Below are 18,544 nucleotides of genomic sequence, written 5' to 3' on the forward strand. Positions count from 1 at the left end.
CATACTAGCAGTCAGTCACATGTTAAAATATTAGACATTGTCATATGAGAATACAATCACCATCATAATAACTTACAAGTAAGTGGGAAAATTGTATTTGTTTTTAACAAGTTTTTCAGACATATTGTTAGGGTCTCCTGCTCTGTGCTGCCACATCGTCATGGCAACCGGGAGACAAGTGCTAGCGGAGTAACATGAGCGTAGCTGATACTCCGGTTCGGGTCTTTTGCTGTGCAGTGGTTACAGGCTCTGTGCACGGCAGGGGATCCGGTGCTGGTTTTTGTGCTCACAGTCTGTGAGGTCTGAGTGGGCCGTGGACAGCACCTGCTATATAAACCCTCTTCTCAGGTTAGGCAGATGCTGCTGAATCTTTGTTGGTTAGTCAGTTCCTGAAAGCTAGCTAGTACTGTGTAAACTTTGTATTTGTTTGTTGCTTACTGCAAATAGGCCTTGGGATTTGGTATTACACTCTGCCAATCCAGACCTAGCAGTAAGACTGGGGTCAGTCGTTTAACCTGCTGGGGTTCTTTTGCTACTCTGTGAACCTAGCAAGTTTGCGGCTGTATTCTCAGACTTGCCTGCCAAAATCCTTTCTCACTGTGCAAGGTGTTCAGGTGTCAGTTTAGTGGCAGTAAGCTGAACCAGTGCACTGCAAGTGAGGACTAGGATTGTGGAGACTCTCCTTGTGTCTATTATTCCATCTCTGACCAAGGAGTTTACTGCCACACCCGTTGGTAACCCTTTAGGGTTTTGCTGTTGCCCTTAGCAACAGCATTTCGGGTTCTCTACGTATTAAATCACTACATCTCGCTTCTTTCCATCTGAGCATTCCTAATACTAGGGAGACACCCAGTTTCTTAGCCTTTGGGCTTCTCTGTTCACTTTGTGTTTATTTTGTTACCCTATCACCTTCTGTGTATGTAATGTCATATTCCCCAGTCTGTCTGTGAGTTCATTTGTTTTGCATCTCTCACCGTTCAGACACCAGTACATTCGTGCTGGCACTGGTGTGCATAACACATATGCAGAAAACAACAGTAATATACAGGCCTCATATGCAATATGTACCAAAAATTAACAATTCATACTAACAGGTAGAGAGAATTTTTAGTACCGTATAACCCATTTCTCCATAGAGTGGGATACAGGGAGACTCACCACACTTCCAAATCCATCAATACGCTCGCAAGACGCTGAGTGGATTCAGACGCTACTAGTGTACACTGCTGCTCTTGATGACTGATGAGAGACACATACGCTCTTTAATGGACACAGGCGCTCATTGAATGATAAGTGTATGCAGACGCTCCTGTCTGTGACCGGGTCTAGGCGGAAAGTCTAGTGTACACCATCGCAGCATCTAAGCTGCGACCAAGTACCCTCGTGGTAGAGTCTGAGCCGGAAGTGAGGTCATTAGTTCATGAACGGGAGATGCACGGAAACTGGTCATGAACTTGGGGGAGGGGCGGCCAGGAGAGCGTCTAACTCCCCCTGTTGACTTAAACTCTAAGGGTCGCGGCCTCATCTAGTCCTGGCGCCTATGATCCCTAAAGCATAGTGCTGTTGCACTTAAGAGTGGCGGCGCATCAACCACTGTTTGTAGTCTCCTCCAATACAGTGAAGCTGTGTCTGGACCCCCTAGTAAGAGGAAACCGATGCCTTACCTTCTCCCCATGCTCCGGCCACAGTCTGGTAACATCTGCTGTACCTGCTAGAATCATCCGACACAGACGCCTGTCGAGACAGCACGATACCGCGAAGGTAAGCGTAGTTGCGACCCGGTGGAGAGTTGTTGGAGCGACTCTTTCCAGTATGCGTTTAAGACGCCGTTAAGAAAAGTCACTAAAAAAAAAAAAAACATAGTAAGACTATAAAAATAAAATAATAAAAGCTTCAGGCTGCTATTTAATCGCAGCCCTGTGACCATGGTCCAGCTCCTGCCGCACCAAACAAAAAACTGATTTGACTGAGTCAGTTGGTGGGATTATATGGAGAAGCAAAAAAAAACAACTACACTGAAGTAGCTCCCCTAGCGCCAATATCATTAAATTTATTCAATTAATCACATGTATATGTCTTAAATCTGCATGCAGCTCACTATACACAGAGGGAATTCCCAACCCCCTACAGATATAGAAACTAAAAACAAAAAAACTATAGACAGCGCTTGCAGATTTCTTATTATAATGAATTTATTGATAAATTTTTAACTCAGTAATAAAATTTCCACTAGTATTATTATAGTACCGAAACTAATAAAAATCTTTCACTTGCTTTGACAACAAATTTACAAATAAAATTACTAAAACCACATTAATATTTCATATTGCATATAATAAAACATTCAATGCTCTGCTCCTTATAACAATTTCGCTAGCCCTTTTAGTGCAAAGAAGATACAATGGTTACAATGAATCCTAGTGTTGCATTTAATTGCTACAAAAGTTACAGCAGCTGAGTCCGTGGTTTGATTACTGCCACCCTGTGATAGGTAAGTTGAGGGAGAGTAAGAGAGAGAAAGTGTGTGTATGTGTGTGTGGTCATTAACTGTAAGTGGCGCTACTACTAGAGGCATGTATAAGCGGCACCACTACTGGGGGCAGTTTGTGTATAAGCGGCACCGCTATTGGGGGGCATTATGTGTATAAGCAGCACCGCTACTGGGAGCATTATGTGTATAAGCAGCACTGCTACTGGGGGCAGTAATATGGTGCAAGGGGCATAATTTGGTGTTGCTCCAGATGTGCAGTGGATTTTTTTAAAATATATATTTATTATATATTATAAAATATAGTTTAAGTAATATAAATATTTGTTTAATATGTGTGGTTCGCTGCTACACGCAGTAAGCGACTAATCGCAATATAGCGAAACTCGGCAACGAGCGAACAACTCGGAATGAGGGCCATGGTTTTGCCCAACTGCTACCAAAGTTCCTGCTGTGATCAACTCAGAATTATCCCCTATGTCTGAAAGGGGTCGACCTGGGAATTTCCCAGGTCTCAGGTTTAGTGTGAAAGGGGTCTCCAGCAAAAAGCCAGAATTTTTCAGTAATGAAAAACCCGGGACTGAGCAGGGAAATTCCCAGGTCGTATGTCTGAAAGGGGTATTAGTGACTTCTCCAAAGAGGGATAAAATTACAGCCAGCATCATTAATATACTCACCCAGCCACATCCATCATTGGATACAAAAGTAACTACTTCTCTAGGAGTGTACTGGAATTATTACAAACAACTAAAAAAAGTATCTAATTTTGGGTACTGTTGCAAGGAGCTGTATAAGGAAGTGTCAGCCAGGGATAAAAAGAGCTCTAATGATCTATCTCACATATATCTGACTAAATTGATACTTTTTGCCTAACTGGGAATCAGCTGAGCACTTTTAAGACACACACACAAGAGAGGGTTCAAATGACTGATAAACTGGACTATGTGGTCTATTTACTAAGCCTTGGATGGAGATAAAGTGCATGGAGATAAAGTACCAGCCAATCAGCAACTACCTAGCATGTCACAGGCTGCTTTTGAAAAATGACAGTTAGGAGCTGGTTGGTTGGGACTTTATCTCCGTGCCCTTTATCACCATCCAAGGCTTAGTAAATAGACCCCTATATACATTATATTGTATTTGTTGTACATGACCTGTGTATTTCATGTTTATGTCTAGTTGGAAATTCCGGTGGACTTGATATGTTTGTAAGCATCTAATGATAAATGTATCTAATATAAAAGTAAACATGAAAGTTATTTAACCAATGTGTGTTACCTGATATGTGAAGACGACTGGAGTAGAGGTGTTCGCAGGTAAAGAACGGTGCCTTAGATTCTCCTGTTGTAAGACAGAAGCACATATCTTAAAGTTATAAGGAAAACTATACTGAGGGTCAGATACTATAGTAATACATGGGCATTCCAAAACATGCCCTACAACATAGTTTAAACATATTGGATGACATGTAATAGGATGCGATTATTAGTAAGATTCTGAAATCGCCCCCTATCGCATGTTTTGAAATCGTTAATTTTTGTCAAGATGCAGAGAGAGCAGCATGGAGAAAGGCAGCATGGTGGCAAGGAGGGCAGTGTCTGGGAGGAGTCAGAAGGAGCAGGCTCAGCATGAGGAGCAGGAGGAGGCTGGTGCTGGAAGCAGGCAAAGTTAAACAGAGGAGGAGGATTTTGAGAGGGAGCAGGAGGAAGAGCTGGAGGAGCCTCTCCTTAGTGACGTTGACTGGCAGGAGGAGGAGGGTGATGGGGGCCAGTTGGAGGAGGAGGAGGCTGCAGAGGAGGGTGAGGAGGATGAGAAGGGTGAGGAAGGCCCTATGCCAGGGCGTACTCCCAGTGATCACTATGTGCGTTTCTCCTATGAGGAAAACTGTGCCTTAGTCAGGGCAATGGTGCCAGTTTTGAATCGGCTTCTGGGGAAGGATAACCACCGCACTAATATGGTGCGTAAGCGCAAAATGTGGCTGGACATTACAGACGCAGTTAATGCGGTTAGCAATTTCAAGCGAAAAGTGATGATCGTTAAAAAAAGATTTAATGACATAAAAAGACTGCTCAAAACGAAGATGGCTGCAGAGAGAAAGGAGGCCAGATGCACAGGGGGAGGTAGCAGTGCACCCATACGGTTCACAGCCTACGAGGAACAACTTAAGTGAATAATACTGCCAGAGATACTTCCCGAGCTACACATAGCTGATACTGATCAGCCTGCATCACCCCCACAAGCTGGTAAGTCATCACATATTTTTGATGATAAAAAATATATTTACATTAACAAACTATGCTAGGTACTCTTGCTATGTGTTCTACAATGTAATGGTGCTGTGGCACTGCACATCCCAGCAAGGTGCTGTAATGTGAACCTATGCTGGAAAATATTTCTTTAATGCTTTTGCTGGTTCTTGTAGTTCCATAGCAACATGTTTTTTTTTAATAGTGAAGAACTACACATTGCAGTGGTATATAGAATTATAATGTAGTCATTTATTTCTTAGACATTACCTAATAAGCTACATTAATCATGTTTGGCACACAAAAAACAGATATGTTTTTGGTCAAAATACTGTACATTACAGATAAGATTGCCCATAAATGGACTTTTTAAGATTGTAAACATGTTGAACATTTTTTATTAAACATTTTCACATCTGAATCTGCGCGCTGCAAATAAGTGTGGATAATGCCATGCATTTAATCTGTTTCCTCCTATGTCTTTATGGGGGTCATTCCGACTCGTTCGCATGCAGCAGTTTGTCGCTGTGGTGCGAGCAGGTCCGGAATGCGCATGTGCGGTGGCCGCAATGCGCATGTGCGATGTTGCCCGGTGACAGGGGTCGCCGGGTTACGTCCAATAGAACGAAGAAAGCGGTCGCAGAGCCGACCGCAAGAAGATTGACAGATAGAAGGCGTACTTGGGCGTTACTGGACCGTTGGAGACCATTTTCGGGGAGTGGAGAAGAAAACACAGGCGTGTCCAGGAGAACGGAGGGCGGATGTCTGATGTCAAAGCCGGCCCCAGCATCACAGAGATCGCCGCACAGGGTAAGTATGTCCAGGGCTGGTCTTGTTTTACTTGAAATTTTTTTATCTTAGCAGGGCTGCACAAGCGATCGCGGCCCTGCTAAGCTAAAATACACTCCCCCATAGGCGTGGACTAGTTGATCGCAGCAGCAGTAAAAAGTTGCTGGCTGTGATCAACTCGGAATGACCACCTATAGCACCACATCAGAGAAGGGGTCCTGCAACACAGAGGCGGCAACATGTTTGGCTGGATGTAGAAGCTGCTGGTGAGTTTCTCCTGTCAAAAATACACAAAACACACCATAACTATCATACCATTACGTTGGCAGGAAGATTCATACTGGAAACACCACTGAAAGACACCGAAATGTCCAAAAACATAGTAATTTATATATTTACACCCTAGCAAAGGGACAGGGTTATTTTCCTTATTTTCAGAGATTGACACATTAATACTGGCCAAATCTGGCACCATATATCATTATTTATTTACGCAAAACAGCCCTATGCTTTAAAGATCACTTGTACTCCTTTTTTTTTTTTAAATGCAGTATTTTTTGGAAAAATACAAATTTATGACATCTTGATCAAAAAACATCACATACTCCCAAAACATATGTTCATTTGAATCTGCTAAATGAAAGCATGGTTGTGTAGATGGCTAAGGGAAGATGTCACCATAATTGATAACTTACCCCCAAAATTGCTAATTCAACATATATTTACCAATCTCAACATATTCACAGGAACAACACAGCAACGCCAGCAGGCACAGGTTCAGGTACACCAGAGTGAAGAGGACCTAGAAATTATTTTGGAGCCAGTGGAGGCATTTTCTGCTGAAGAACAAACAACACAGGCATCCATTACAGAAAGTCAACCCACTGTCCTGGAAACCCAGCATATACAAACCACAACATCACCCCCTACTACCGACCAACTTGCAAGGTCATTAGAAGACACTTTTAAATCAAAACAGCTTGATTTCATGGCCACCCAAAGCCAACAAATGCTCCATATACAGGGCTACCTTTAAAATATGTGCCAGCAACTACGTAAAGTAGCACACACTGAAAGAGTAGCTGAGGGTACCAGAATCCGGATGGCAGCAACTGTAGATACGAGGCTATATGAAATTAGTAATGCACTAAGGGCCCAAACAGATGCCAATAGGGCACAAAATTAAACAATTGGGGCCCAAACAGATGCCATAAGGTCACAAACAAATGCATTAGTGTTCCTACACACACACACACACACACACACACACACCTTACTGCTGAAACCCAACCAATAATTCTGAATGCACCTTCAACTATAAGTAGTGTATCAAGTACACCTATAAGTACCTCTCCTACTACTCCCCCACGCCGTAGTGTAAGAACAAGGTGTGGGGTCCCAAAAGTAGGCAAGTCTGCTTGCAGCAGGTCACAAAGCAAAAACTAGTGTGGGTCAGCATTTAAGATTAATGTTACTCTCTTTTTTGGATTGTGTTTTTCTATATTTGTAAAGTTTGAAATTTGGGACTCATTGTAATCTTTTTACCTATGTTTATGCTCAACAATTACTTCACAGTAAAAAATGTTTGAAACCACACATATGCATTTTGTCTAAGTAATATTAGCTGTACATTTGGCAGCTGTAGGTTGTTTCCTACTGGAAAAAAGCAAGGCCAATGTGGAAGCACATATATAACAGAGTATGGGTTAAAATCCATGTCAATACTGACATTTAATCAATGTTTTAGATTTACATATGTAAAATTAATCATTTACAAGCATGTATGTATACAAGCAAGCAGCACATATGGGCAAACTTCTTAGGGGTCGGCCACATTACCCTAAACATTTGGAGGGGAGAAATATACATGTTAATGGACATTGATTGAAATGAATATGGGTTTTTTGTTTTTTAAATGAAGCAAGGAAATTCAAGCAAATTACCGGAGAAATTCTACCGTATAATCTCATTCCGAAACACACACCCCCTCCGCGTAATCCTATTTGCCCTAACTCATGTAGGTTCAGCTTCCTCCACGACTGCTGCAATGCCTTCCGCTGCATAATTGTCTTGGCCCAGGGCAATGTTATCTAGCATGCAACAAGCCTGGACGATCATCACTACTTTGGGTGGTTGATAAAGTAGTGTACATGATGACCGGTCTAAATACCTGAAACAACTTTTCAGCGCCCCAAAAGTGCTTTCCACAACATTGCGGGTGGCAGTGTGCGCATCGTTATATTGGTGCTGTGAAGGCCTTGTGGATTACACAGAGGTGTCATGAGTCACGGTAGTCACCCATACCCTGAATCCCCTGCAAAACATAAGTTGTGGTTGTGAATGATTAATTACATTTGTTTTCAGGTATTTGTTACACACTAAGGTATAGTTAATTACGAGACCCTAACAGTCAGTTATTACTACACATAAGCACACTCATTAGAATAATATAAGTTGACTTCATGGCACAAATAAGCGTGTTACTGACCAAATAAGCACACCATTATGGATCAGGGTCATGCTGCATTGTTAGGCATTTAAACAGTACTTTTTTAAGGACATATTAGGAAACCTACCTACCAAGTAGCCATCCCCCAGGCATGGTGTGCTCCTGGAAGCGATCCCAAAGGGAAGGATGACGCAGGATATAGGCATCATGGCAAGACCCTGGGTAACCTGCAACCACACTGAGAATTCTAAGGTTAGCATCACACACCACCTGCACATTGAGGGAGTGATGCCCACGTCGATTGACAAATACATACCCCCTCACGTGTGGTGCCCGAATCCCAAAGTGGGTGCAGCACATTATGGAATGCTGAGAGCCAATAGAATGCCACCTTCAGATCCTGCCACTCGGACTCAGAACTCAGGAATGTGATATATGTGCACCACAGCTTCTTCAAGGCATATAACACTTGAGTTAAATGCCTTGAGAAAGTGGCTTGTGTAACCCCCAGCGACCAAGTGCTCACAGACTGAGTGGTGCCTGTGGCTAAAAAGTGCATTAATTTTTGCAGCCCAGACACTGCATAGTTGGCAGAGCCATATGGCTCCAAATCATCTCTCACCTGCTCATATAAGCTCAAGAGGTTTGTGCGGTTCAGCCGAAACATCTCCACCACCTCTTGATCTGAGAGGGAGTCCAGGTACACCCTCACACGGTACCTACGTGAAGCACAAAGTGGTCTGGGGACCTGGATCTGGTGCACAGCCTGTGTCCTCCTCCTGTGCGGCTCCTCTAAAGGTGCAGTATCACACGCAGCTCAACTCCTGACTGCAAAAACTCCATTGCTCAATCCCTCACAGGTGCCCTGGATGATGTAGGGCTATTTGTATGGTGTTTCTGATGAAAGTAGCTCTACCTGGTCTGTTTTGTGTGCGGTTTTTAGTCCGTTTTTATGTGCAATTTCCAAAATCGCATCCTATTACATTTGTAATTTGTATACTTTTGAATGGGAAAACATCTGAATGCGACATGAAGTTCAAAATAAAAACGACAGGTGAAAATGTGCAATTTTCTCTGGGAAAAATGCAGATTAGAGTGTAATTCCCATCCTAATACATTTGCGAATTACTCTAAACAGGCGATTTCAGCAGTTTTTCGACTAAAAGTCTCAAAAGTCTAAAGATCTCATCCTATTACATGTCACCCATTGTCACTAGAGTCTGGGTGGAGGCACTCTTTAGATCTAAACGTTGAGAAATTTTCACTATTAATACCAAGGGTTACATTTGGAGGCACTTAGTTGAGAAACCAATAAGTATATAAAAATGGAGATTATTAGTAGAGAATATATTATAATTGGTGTAAAAACAAGGGGGTAGATATACAGAAAAGTATAGGTTTCTTAGGGAATTTTACAGATACTACCGAGGAAGATATTATAAAGGAAGTGCAGAGAATGTATGGAACAAAGCACCCATATATAGTAGATACATGGAAGGGTGTTGATGATGAGCCATGTGCTATGTTAATTAGTAATAGTAATTTGTTAGATGAGTTGGTAATACCAGCTAACATTTTAGTGGAAAATGTACCTTGTAGGAGATGGCAAGTGATGTGGCCTGCAGAAAAGTACGTAGAGGCAGGAGAGAAGATAATAATAAATGAGGGGAGTAAAGCAGAAAGTACTAGTGCCGTATGTTACCGTAATGAAAGTAAACCCAATACAGAGGATCTAATTTGTGAGGATAAAATAGAACCCCAAGTTGAGGTAAGTATGGACAAAGTAGTGAGCCATTTCGGAAGGTGGCACTATGAAGAGGGGTGTAGGATATTAAGAGTATTCTCAGGAGTAATGCCCATCCCTACTGGAGAGGAAAGCTATGATGTATGGAGGGAGGCTGCTGTGCAACATTCAGAGGAGTGGAGGTGTCCCGAACACATAAAAAACAAAGGATTGTGGAAAGCTTGAGGGGACTGCTATGTGGATAATACACACCACTAGAAGAAGTAATCCACATGCTACATTAAAAGACTATTTTGAAGCTCTAGATTATTCTTTTGGTACTCTAGAAGATGTAGGGGACATCCGGTCTAGATTGAATCAAACTTAACAAGAACCTACTGAAAACCTCACCAATTACATTTATCGATTAGATAAAATACTTTACAAACTATTGGACAAAGGAGGGATTACACTCGTGGAAATTGATAAAAAGAAGACTGAAGTATGTATTGTGGGGGGATCTGACTACCAATCCGGTGGCTTAATGCTTAATGTGTAGCATGTCCCGGGATCCTGCCCCAATGTTAGGAGAGTTAATAAAAGAAGTAAAAAAAGGTATATTTGTGTTTACTATGTACTTGGTATGCGGTGGGAATCCAGAGCTGACCAGCAGTACACACCCCTGGATCAAGGCATCGCCCATCTCTTCAAACCGACCAATGACCTCTCCTGTACTGTAAACGACCATCCCTCCAACCAATCGGTGGAGAGCATACAACCCCATTGTATTGTATTTTGGGCAAGGGTATATAAACCTTGCACCTGGGCCGGTCACTCTCTCTCCCTTGCTCTAAGGTCATCTTGCCAGATCGACTAGAGGACCGGATCCGGGTTGCGCAGGCGAACAAACGTACGTATCATTGGGTGTGACTCTCTCTGTGATTGAATTGTATTGTGTTGTACCATTTATATTTTAACTTATTGTAACCCCCTTTTACAAATATATTATTACTTGTTGCTGCTTTGGACCACAACATACAATCAAATACTGGTGTCGCATTCAGTTTCTGTTGAGCGTTTGTATAGTGTAATTGCCACACCTAGAGCTGCCTCGTGCTCTCAGCGTGTCGGTCTGTGTGTATGCACTGAGTGTAAGCTGCACGGCTATTCCGGCGTGTGTACGCAAAGTGCGTGCACAGTACGGGACTGTGTACGCTAACTGGGGACAGAGTACATAGGTAAAGGATTTAGTACAGCGGCCGCAGCGGCTTCAGTTACAGTGTGCAATAGGGGTTAGTGGCTACTTTCCAAGAAGTCTATCGAACTTCTCAGTTGAGGGCATCGTCCGGCTCGTCTCATACCCGGCTTTTGCACAACATTGCAGGCGCTTGCCAGCAGCAAAGGGTGGATTAGCATTATTATATTGTGTAGAGCTATCTCGTGCTGCTGAACCGCGCCTGTACTGCATTGGTTAGGGATGCTGGCGTGAACCGCAAGGACAAAAGAAAAAAAAGCCATTTAAAAGTTTTTTCTTTTTTTTTCTTTTGCACATGTAACCTTGCGTAAAGGCGCACACAGCGTACCCATACTTTGCATCCATCCCACATATTGTTGCCATAGGTTATAACGGTCATTTATAGGTTTGTGTGAAACCGGATACATCTGTGTTGCTATATACATTTGAAGTAACTGTGTTAATGGTATAGTTGTAAGAACACAAAACACAGTTCTGGCCTAGTCTTTTAGGTTAAACAGAGCAATTGTGGGGTGTGTTCGTAAGCGACAATAGTTTATATCGCTCACATTTATACTGTGTGATTTGTTTTAGTGCGGGCGCACTTTTGTACACGTGGCCCAGACAAAGTACGTGAGCGCGCACAAGCGTGAAAAGGCACGTGCGGTTGCGCTTTTACGCAAGTTGCGTAAGATCGCTAACGCCGAGGACAAACCACACAATAGTTCAATTTAAAGCGGAGTAGTAGATGTTTATCTACAAATAGCACATAACTATCCGGTTTCAAACGCAGATTAGAATAACATTGATAAAGTGTGTTACCTCTGGGGAAAGCTATCAGTTAACAGGAAAGGATATTTTTCTGATCAGAAAACTAAAGAGTGTTAGTGTGGGCTGAAAAAGGTGTGAATGTATTGAACCCCGCTTGGTGAACTCGGTGAACTCGGTGAAACTCTGTGAACTTGGTGAGCACGGTCTAGGTGAACACGTGCAACGGAGTGTGATAAAGCTTTGTGAAGTTGTTTTTTTTCTTCTTGGTATTACACTCCGGCTGTTTTGGAGCACAGTGTGAAGACTCCAGTGATCCTACAACTTATAGATAGCAAGTGTCTATAAGCGGTACGATTGGACCGCACGGTTGTGTGAGCAATACATGGCGCAACGTGATACGAAGTTTTGCATATTTGTGCGTAAATCTCGTCATCATACGCGTTGTGTAAAGCACATGCAAGCGTGATTTGTGTAAGAATTGTCTTTTAGGCAGATATTCACAGGGTACGGTAAGTTACTCCTAAAGGCCCAGGGGATATAGGCCGAAGTAGGGCCTGGACTGGCTACGCGTGTCTGCTAAATAGGGCGGATCCGTGGTACTCGGAGCAGAAGAAGTTAGTGGAAGAACTTTGAGGACTTCCACCGTTAGACTACTGTGTTTGGAGCATTTTAGGAAGTTTTCCCGTGTTAAAAAGGTCCACAATGGGAGCCAAGTGCACAACACAGGGACGTTCCTAAGTCAGGGTTCAGACAGCAGAATTGAGACCCAGGGGGTCAGCTTGGTTGGTAATGTGGGGGAAGTATGGTCCCCACACTGAGACCTTTTGTGATGAATGGACACGAATGACTGTGGGGGATAAAGCATCATTTCCTGGGATAGGTAGTTTTGATCCAGAGGTACTACACAATGTAAGGATTAGAATATGCCTGCTAAAATCCAGAAAGCAAAGGGTAAGGCATACAGATTGTTTAAACTTGTGGCAACAAGAGGGGGATGTGCAAAGGGAGCTTGCTCGCACAGCAAGTTAAAAAACCAGGCAGAAGCGTGAATGCGACAGCACCACCACCACCATATGTTGATGGAGAGAAGAGTGTCACCACCAATGATACAAAGGTAGAGGTCAGGGAAATGCGCAGCGAATGTATTAAAACTAACGCTTGTACCTTGTACCCTGTTTTACCTTCTCCCCAAGATTACAGCAACGTAGAGGATGAGCCTAGCATGATCTCAGCCCTTGCCCTGGCTGCCACCATACACGACACAAGGGTGGGCATTGCCCAACCACCAAGGGCAGTGGCCACATCAGCCAGTGAGGGGGCAGATGAGATCGTGGCGACTGGTAAGTACGGTACCGTCCATTATGCAGAAACAGTGACTCCCCGTATTGTAGAGACAAACAAGAAAGATGTGGTTGAGTTGCATCCAGTTAGGGTGATTGCAGTCCCTAATGGGAGAACTGACACTCAGGGGGTGACCCCAATCAGGAACATTGCAATGTACTGTCCCTGGTCCCGTATGGAGCTGAGGTCAATTATGGCAGAATTCCCTGACCCCAGAAAGGATTTAGTCGGATGCCAGAAATATATAAGAGATTTAGGACTTTCCCAAGAACCCACAAACAAAGATTGGCGGACGGTGTTGCGAGTGAGTCTCCCCTCTAACATTGACATCCCAAAATTTATTACAGACTGCAACCTAGATGCAGAAGTGCCACTCACTGATGCTTACAATCAGGAGAATGTCAGGCAAATCAATATACAACTAGGTTTGTATTTCCCAGCCGTAGTTAGATGGAATAAGATTTTTTCCATAAGACAGAGAGAGAATGAACTGGCATCCGAATATTTCCACAGAGCTTTGATGGAAATGGCTAAATTCACTGGGGTTGAGGATATTAGAGACAATGTCAACCACAGGGAAGTAGCTGTCTCTGTATTAATGGAGGGATTGAAGGAGGCACTGAAAACCAGGGTGCAAACTTCTATGCCAAACTGGAGGGGTATTACGGTGACTGCACTTAGGGAATCAGCACTGGAGCACGACCGTAATATCCTGAAAACCAGGGAGGCACAAGGGGAGCGGTTGATGGTGATGAGCATCCAAGCACTGGAAGGAGCACCAACTCGACCAAAACCCCAGGCCCCTGACACATGGAAAAAGCCAAGAGTTTGTTATCTGTGTAAAAGGGAAGGGCATTATGCCAGAAATTGTAACAGCACACAAAAATTCAGACCCCGTAGACAAGAACACGAGCAAAGTAATTATACACATAGAGGAGATCAGGGATCATACAGGAGAGAGTACGAGCCGCATAGAGGGGAAACAAGGAGGTACCCACCACGGGAGAACTGGCGAGCCCCCGAAGACTTACTGTTATCCCCCTCACATATCATAGCCGCCAACGCCCAAAGGGTGGGTCCACGGCCCCAATAGAGGTTAGTCTGCAGCCTGTGAAGCTGATCGCTGGCCCTGGGAATGAACCTGAGGTCTTGGTCAAAGTAGCAGGAACACTACAACCATTTCTTGTAGATACAGGGGCGGCCAGATCTGTACTCAGAGCTCCAACCAATTTACTGACCACGGGAAAAACAATTTCGGCAATGGGAGTAACAGGAACAGTGCAACAATACCCTTTGAGTAGACCAGCAGAGATTACGATAGGGCCCTTGCAGACCAAGCATTCCTTTTTGCTAGCTGCATCGGCTCCGACTAACCTGCTTGGAAGAGATTTATTGTGTAAAATGCGGTGTGTCATATATTGTACTCCTGAGGGTGTCTTCTTAGATATACCTGAGAATCACATTCAAGAAGTACAAGATATATTAGACACCCCTCAAAGGCTAATGTCGCATTCTGCTGTTATAGACAAGTGTCCATCAAAGGTAGAGGAAATGATCTCACGAATATCGGGTTCCCTTTGGACCAAAGATGGACAAGACACTGGATTGATGGCGAATGTATCCCCAGTAGTAGTACAAGTAAAAGATGGTAGGATAGCTCCAAAAATCCCTCAGTATCCTCTGAAGCCAGAGGTGGAATTAGGAGTGTACGCCGTCATAGAGCGCTTGCTACAACAGGGCACCCTAGTCAGGACGTCCAGCACTGCCAATAGTCCCATCTCCCCTGTGAAAAAGAGTGGGGGGAGGGGTTACCGGCTAGTGCAGGATTTAAGAGGGGTGAACAAAATAGTTGAGAGTCAATTCCCCGTAGTGTCCAATCCAGCTGTCATCTTGATGCAGATCCCCGCAACCTCTTCATACTTCACTGTCATTGATCTCTGTTCTGCCTTCTTTTCTGTCCCTCTCCACCCTGACAGTCAGTACCTTTTCGCCTTCTCTTACAGGGGAGTACAGTACACCTGGACTCGGCTTCCCCAAGGCTTCATTGACAGCCCAAGTATCTTCTCCCAAGCACTGCATGACTGTTTGCAATCCTTTCAACCTGAAAGTGGCTCAGTGCTAATACAGTATGTTGATGACTTATTGTTGTGCTCTGACTCATTTGAAACGTCCTTGACAGAAACGAAGCAGCTGCTGCTTCACCTCTCCCAGACAGGACACAAGGTTTCAAAGGATAAATTACAGTTGTGCAGTTAAAGGGTGAGGTATTTGGGGCATTGCTTGACACAAGGACAACGACACCTCACTGCTGATAGGATAGAAGCGATTCGCAACATGACTCTGCCACAAACCCAGCAACAGATCTGCACTTTCCTAGGAATGTGTGGGTACTGCCGAAACTGGATCCCAGGGTTCTCCATATTGGCTTTACCTTTGCAAGAGATGGTCTCTTCAAACAAACCAGATCGGATTTCGCACACAGATGAGTCCAAACTGGCATTTGAGAGACTCAAACAGTGCCTATCACAGGCACCTGCATTAGGTATGCCAGATTATGGGAAACCCTTTGAATTGTACGGTACGGAAAGTGCTGGGTGTGCGGCAGGTGTTTTAACACAGAAACATGGTGATGCCAGCAGACCAGGAGCATACTACAGTGCACAGTTGGACACTGTAGCACGGTCTCTCCCCACATGCTTGCGAAGTGTTGCAGCGATAGCTTTGCTAGTGAGTAAGAGCGAAGACGTAGTGTTAGGACACAACCTGACCGTCCATACATCTCATGCAGTATCAGCCTTACTGAACTCTGCCCAAACCAGACATGTCTCATCTGCGCGGTTTACAAGGTGGGAATTATCACTAATTGCCCCTGTAAACATCACCATAAAGAGATGCAGCTCACTAAATCCTGCAACTTATCTGCCAAGTGTGCCTGGACAGACACAAAGGGTGGAGGATGAGAATGATGGTGAAGGAGGATTTAGTGCAGACACTGATACGCATGATTGTATGGAATATCTGAACCAGACTTTCACTGCGAGACCTGACATTAGTGACAACCCACTGGAAGGCGTAGATTTTACTTTTTACACTGACGGTAGTTGCCACAGACAGACGGACTCGGGAGACCTGTGCACTGGGTACGCAGTTGTAGACGACAGAAGTATCATAGAAGCTGAGCCCCTGGGCCCACCGCACTCAGCACAAGTTGCTGAGCTGGTCGCCCTAACCAGAGCGTGTGAACTGGCCAAGGGTAAGTCAGCTAATATATACACAGATTCTAGGTATGCCTTTTGGAGTGGTACATGATTTCGGGGCCCTGTGGCGCCTCAGAAATTTCATGACAGCAGCTGGCACACCCGTGGCGCATGCGACCTACATCAAAAGATTGCTATCAGCAATACAAGACCCCAACAGAGTGGCTGTTATCAAGTGCAAAGCCCACACTTACAGTCAAGACCCAGTGTCACTTGGTAACAGCCGGGCAGACGAAGCTGCCAAGGCAGCAGCAAGTTCAGCCACACTAACCAACATCACACCACTGATGACATTTAACACAATAAGCACATAACAACTCATTGAAATGAAAGATTTGTGTTCCCTGCAGGAGAAGTCCGTCTGGAAGGCGAAGGGATATGGAAGAGAGTCTTCGGGCCTCTGGACAGATGGGCACGGTAAGCCAGTGGCCCCCAAGGCATATCTTCCAGCCCTAGCGGAAGCAGCTCACGGCCTGACCCACTTGGGCAAGGAAGGTATGTGCAAACTGGTCAGGGCATACTGGATTGCACCAGGGTTCTCATCTCATGCAGGTAGGAGGGCAATGGCTTGTATTACCTGCATGAGAAAGAATGTTGGGAAGACAATACCAACGGAGCCATACCATATCCCTCCTACGGACGGACCCTTCCAGGTAATACAAATAGACTTCATACAGTTACCACCCTGTAGGAATCTGAAATATGTCCTAGTGTGTACAGATGTCTTTTCAGATTGGGTAGAAGCATTTCCAGCTGCCACAAATACTGCTACGTTCACTGCAAAGAAAATTGTGCAGGAATTTGTGTGTAGATATGGTATCCCTAGAATAATTGAAAGTGATAGGGGTACCCATTTTACAGGTGAAGTCTTTCAGGTCATGTGCAAACTGATGGGTATTAATAGCAAGCTACATACTCCGTACCGGCCACAGGCGAGTGCAAAGGTGGAGAGAATGAATAGCACTATTAAGAACAAGCTTAGCAGAGTGATGGTTGAAACTGGATTGTTGTGGCCAGAGGCATTGCCACTAGTGTTGTACAGCATCAGAACCACTCCCAGGTCACCACTTAACCTATCACCCTTTGAAGTTCTTTTTGGGCGACAACCTCACGTATTGATTGACCCCCCAGGATGATTTGAAATGTAATAATAAAGTGACTGTGCAATATTTGGTTAGGATGAGCCAGCTGCTCAGAAATCAACAAAGAAATCTAAAGCTGGAGATTCCTGACCTACCAAACAGTAATTGTCATGACATTGAACCTGGGGACTTTGATGATTCAAAATTTTCTACGCTCAGGTTGCCTCATTGACAGGTGGGAAGGACCGTACCAAGTTTTATTGACCAGTACAACAGCACTAAAGGTCGGCGAAAGAGAGACATGGGTCCACTCGTCCCATTGCAAGAAAGTTGCAGACCCAGAGACAGCTTGTGATAAGGAGAAAGGTGAAGAGAACCTTGTATAGCTGGAGCAGCTATTCCGGGAGAACTAAAAAGGCAAGACTGTTGAGTGGCACCCGAGCCTAGGGAGCGGAAAGAGCAAAGACAGTTGGTGCAGCCAGAGACGGTTAACAAAGATCAAGGAAGGTTGTCGCACCAGTTTTTCTTTTTTCACCTCCCCACTACTTTCTCTTTGTTTTTGTTTTTCCCCCTCATCTTCCTATTTTTGTCCCTAACGAAATGGATCCATCCCAAGAGACTGTATTCCGGCTTTTTCTGGTGGTTTTGTTTTTGTGCAGGACAATTTGTTTTTGTGAGGGCCCCCGAGACGTTGAGCAAGGATCTGGAGTGAGTTCTGATGGAGAGTACGGGTTGGTAGGACCCCAGGATCAGCGTATCACTTTCGCCAAGGCTAGCATCAGAAAAAGGAAATCCACAAACCGGAACCCAACTCATCAATCAACAAAAATGGCATTTTATTGTTGTATGTACCGTTACATGTCTTCTGTTCATCTCTGAAGGGCTAGGTTAGTGAAACACACATAGTCATTAGATAATAGGGACACATAATTGCTCACACATATGGATCCCCACGATGTATCATCAGATAAATGTGCTCCCCATTTATCATACAGCTCGATGGAGTTTGTTGGACCATGTACAGACCCTTAATACGGGATGAGAAGGAATATAATGAATACTTCGCAAAGCCTAGAAGCTAGTGATGCATGATGATACATCCCCCTCAGGCAGTTACTCATACATACACGTTTTTCCTATCACACTAGGCCATCAATTTCTCAC

The 18,544-nt window shown here is 44.2% G+C and overlaps 1 long non-coding RNA gene across 1 annotated transcript in view; it reads right to left on the minus strand.

Moving 5' to 3' along the window:
• The window catches only part of LOC135050825 (uncharacterized), a 133,188-nt gene that overhangs the window by 15,435 nt on the left and 99,209 nt on the right, over positions 1-18,544 (minus strand). The window contains exon 3 of the long non-coding RNA XR_010241855.1: positions 3,767-3,829. This is a non-coding gene — a long non-coding RNA (uncharacterized LOC135050825). The remainder of the gene's footprint in view (positions 1-3,766; positions 3,830-18,544) is intronic.

This window comes from Pseudophryne corroboree, chromosome 2 (genome assembly GCF_028390025.1).
Source record: "Pseudophryne corroboree isolate aPseCor3 chromosome 2, aPseCor3.hap2, whole genome shotgun sequence".
NCBI classification, from domain to species: Eukaryota; Metazoa; Chordata; class Amphibia; order Anura; family Myobatrachidae; genus Pseudophryne; species Pseudophryne corroboree.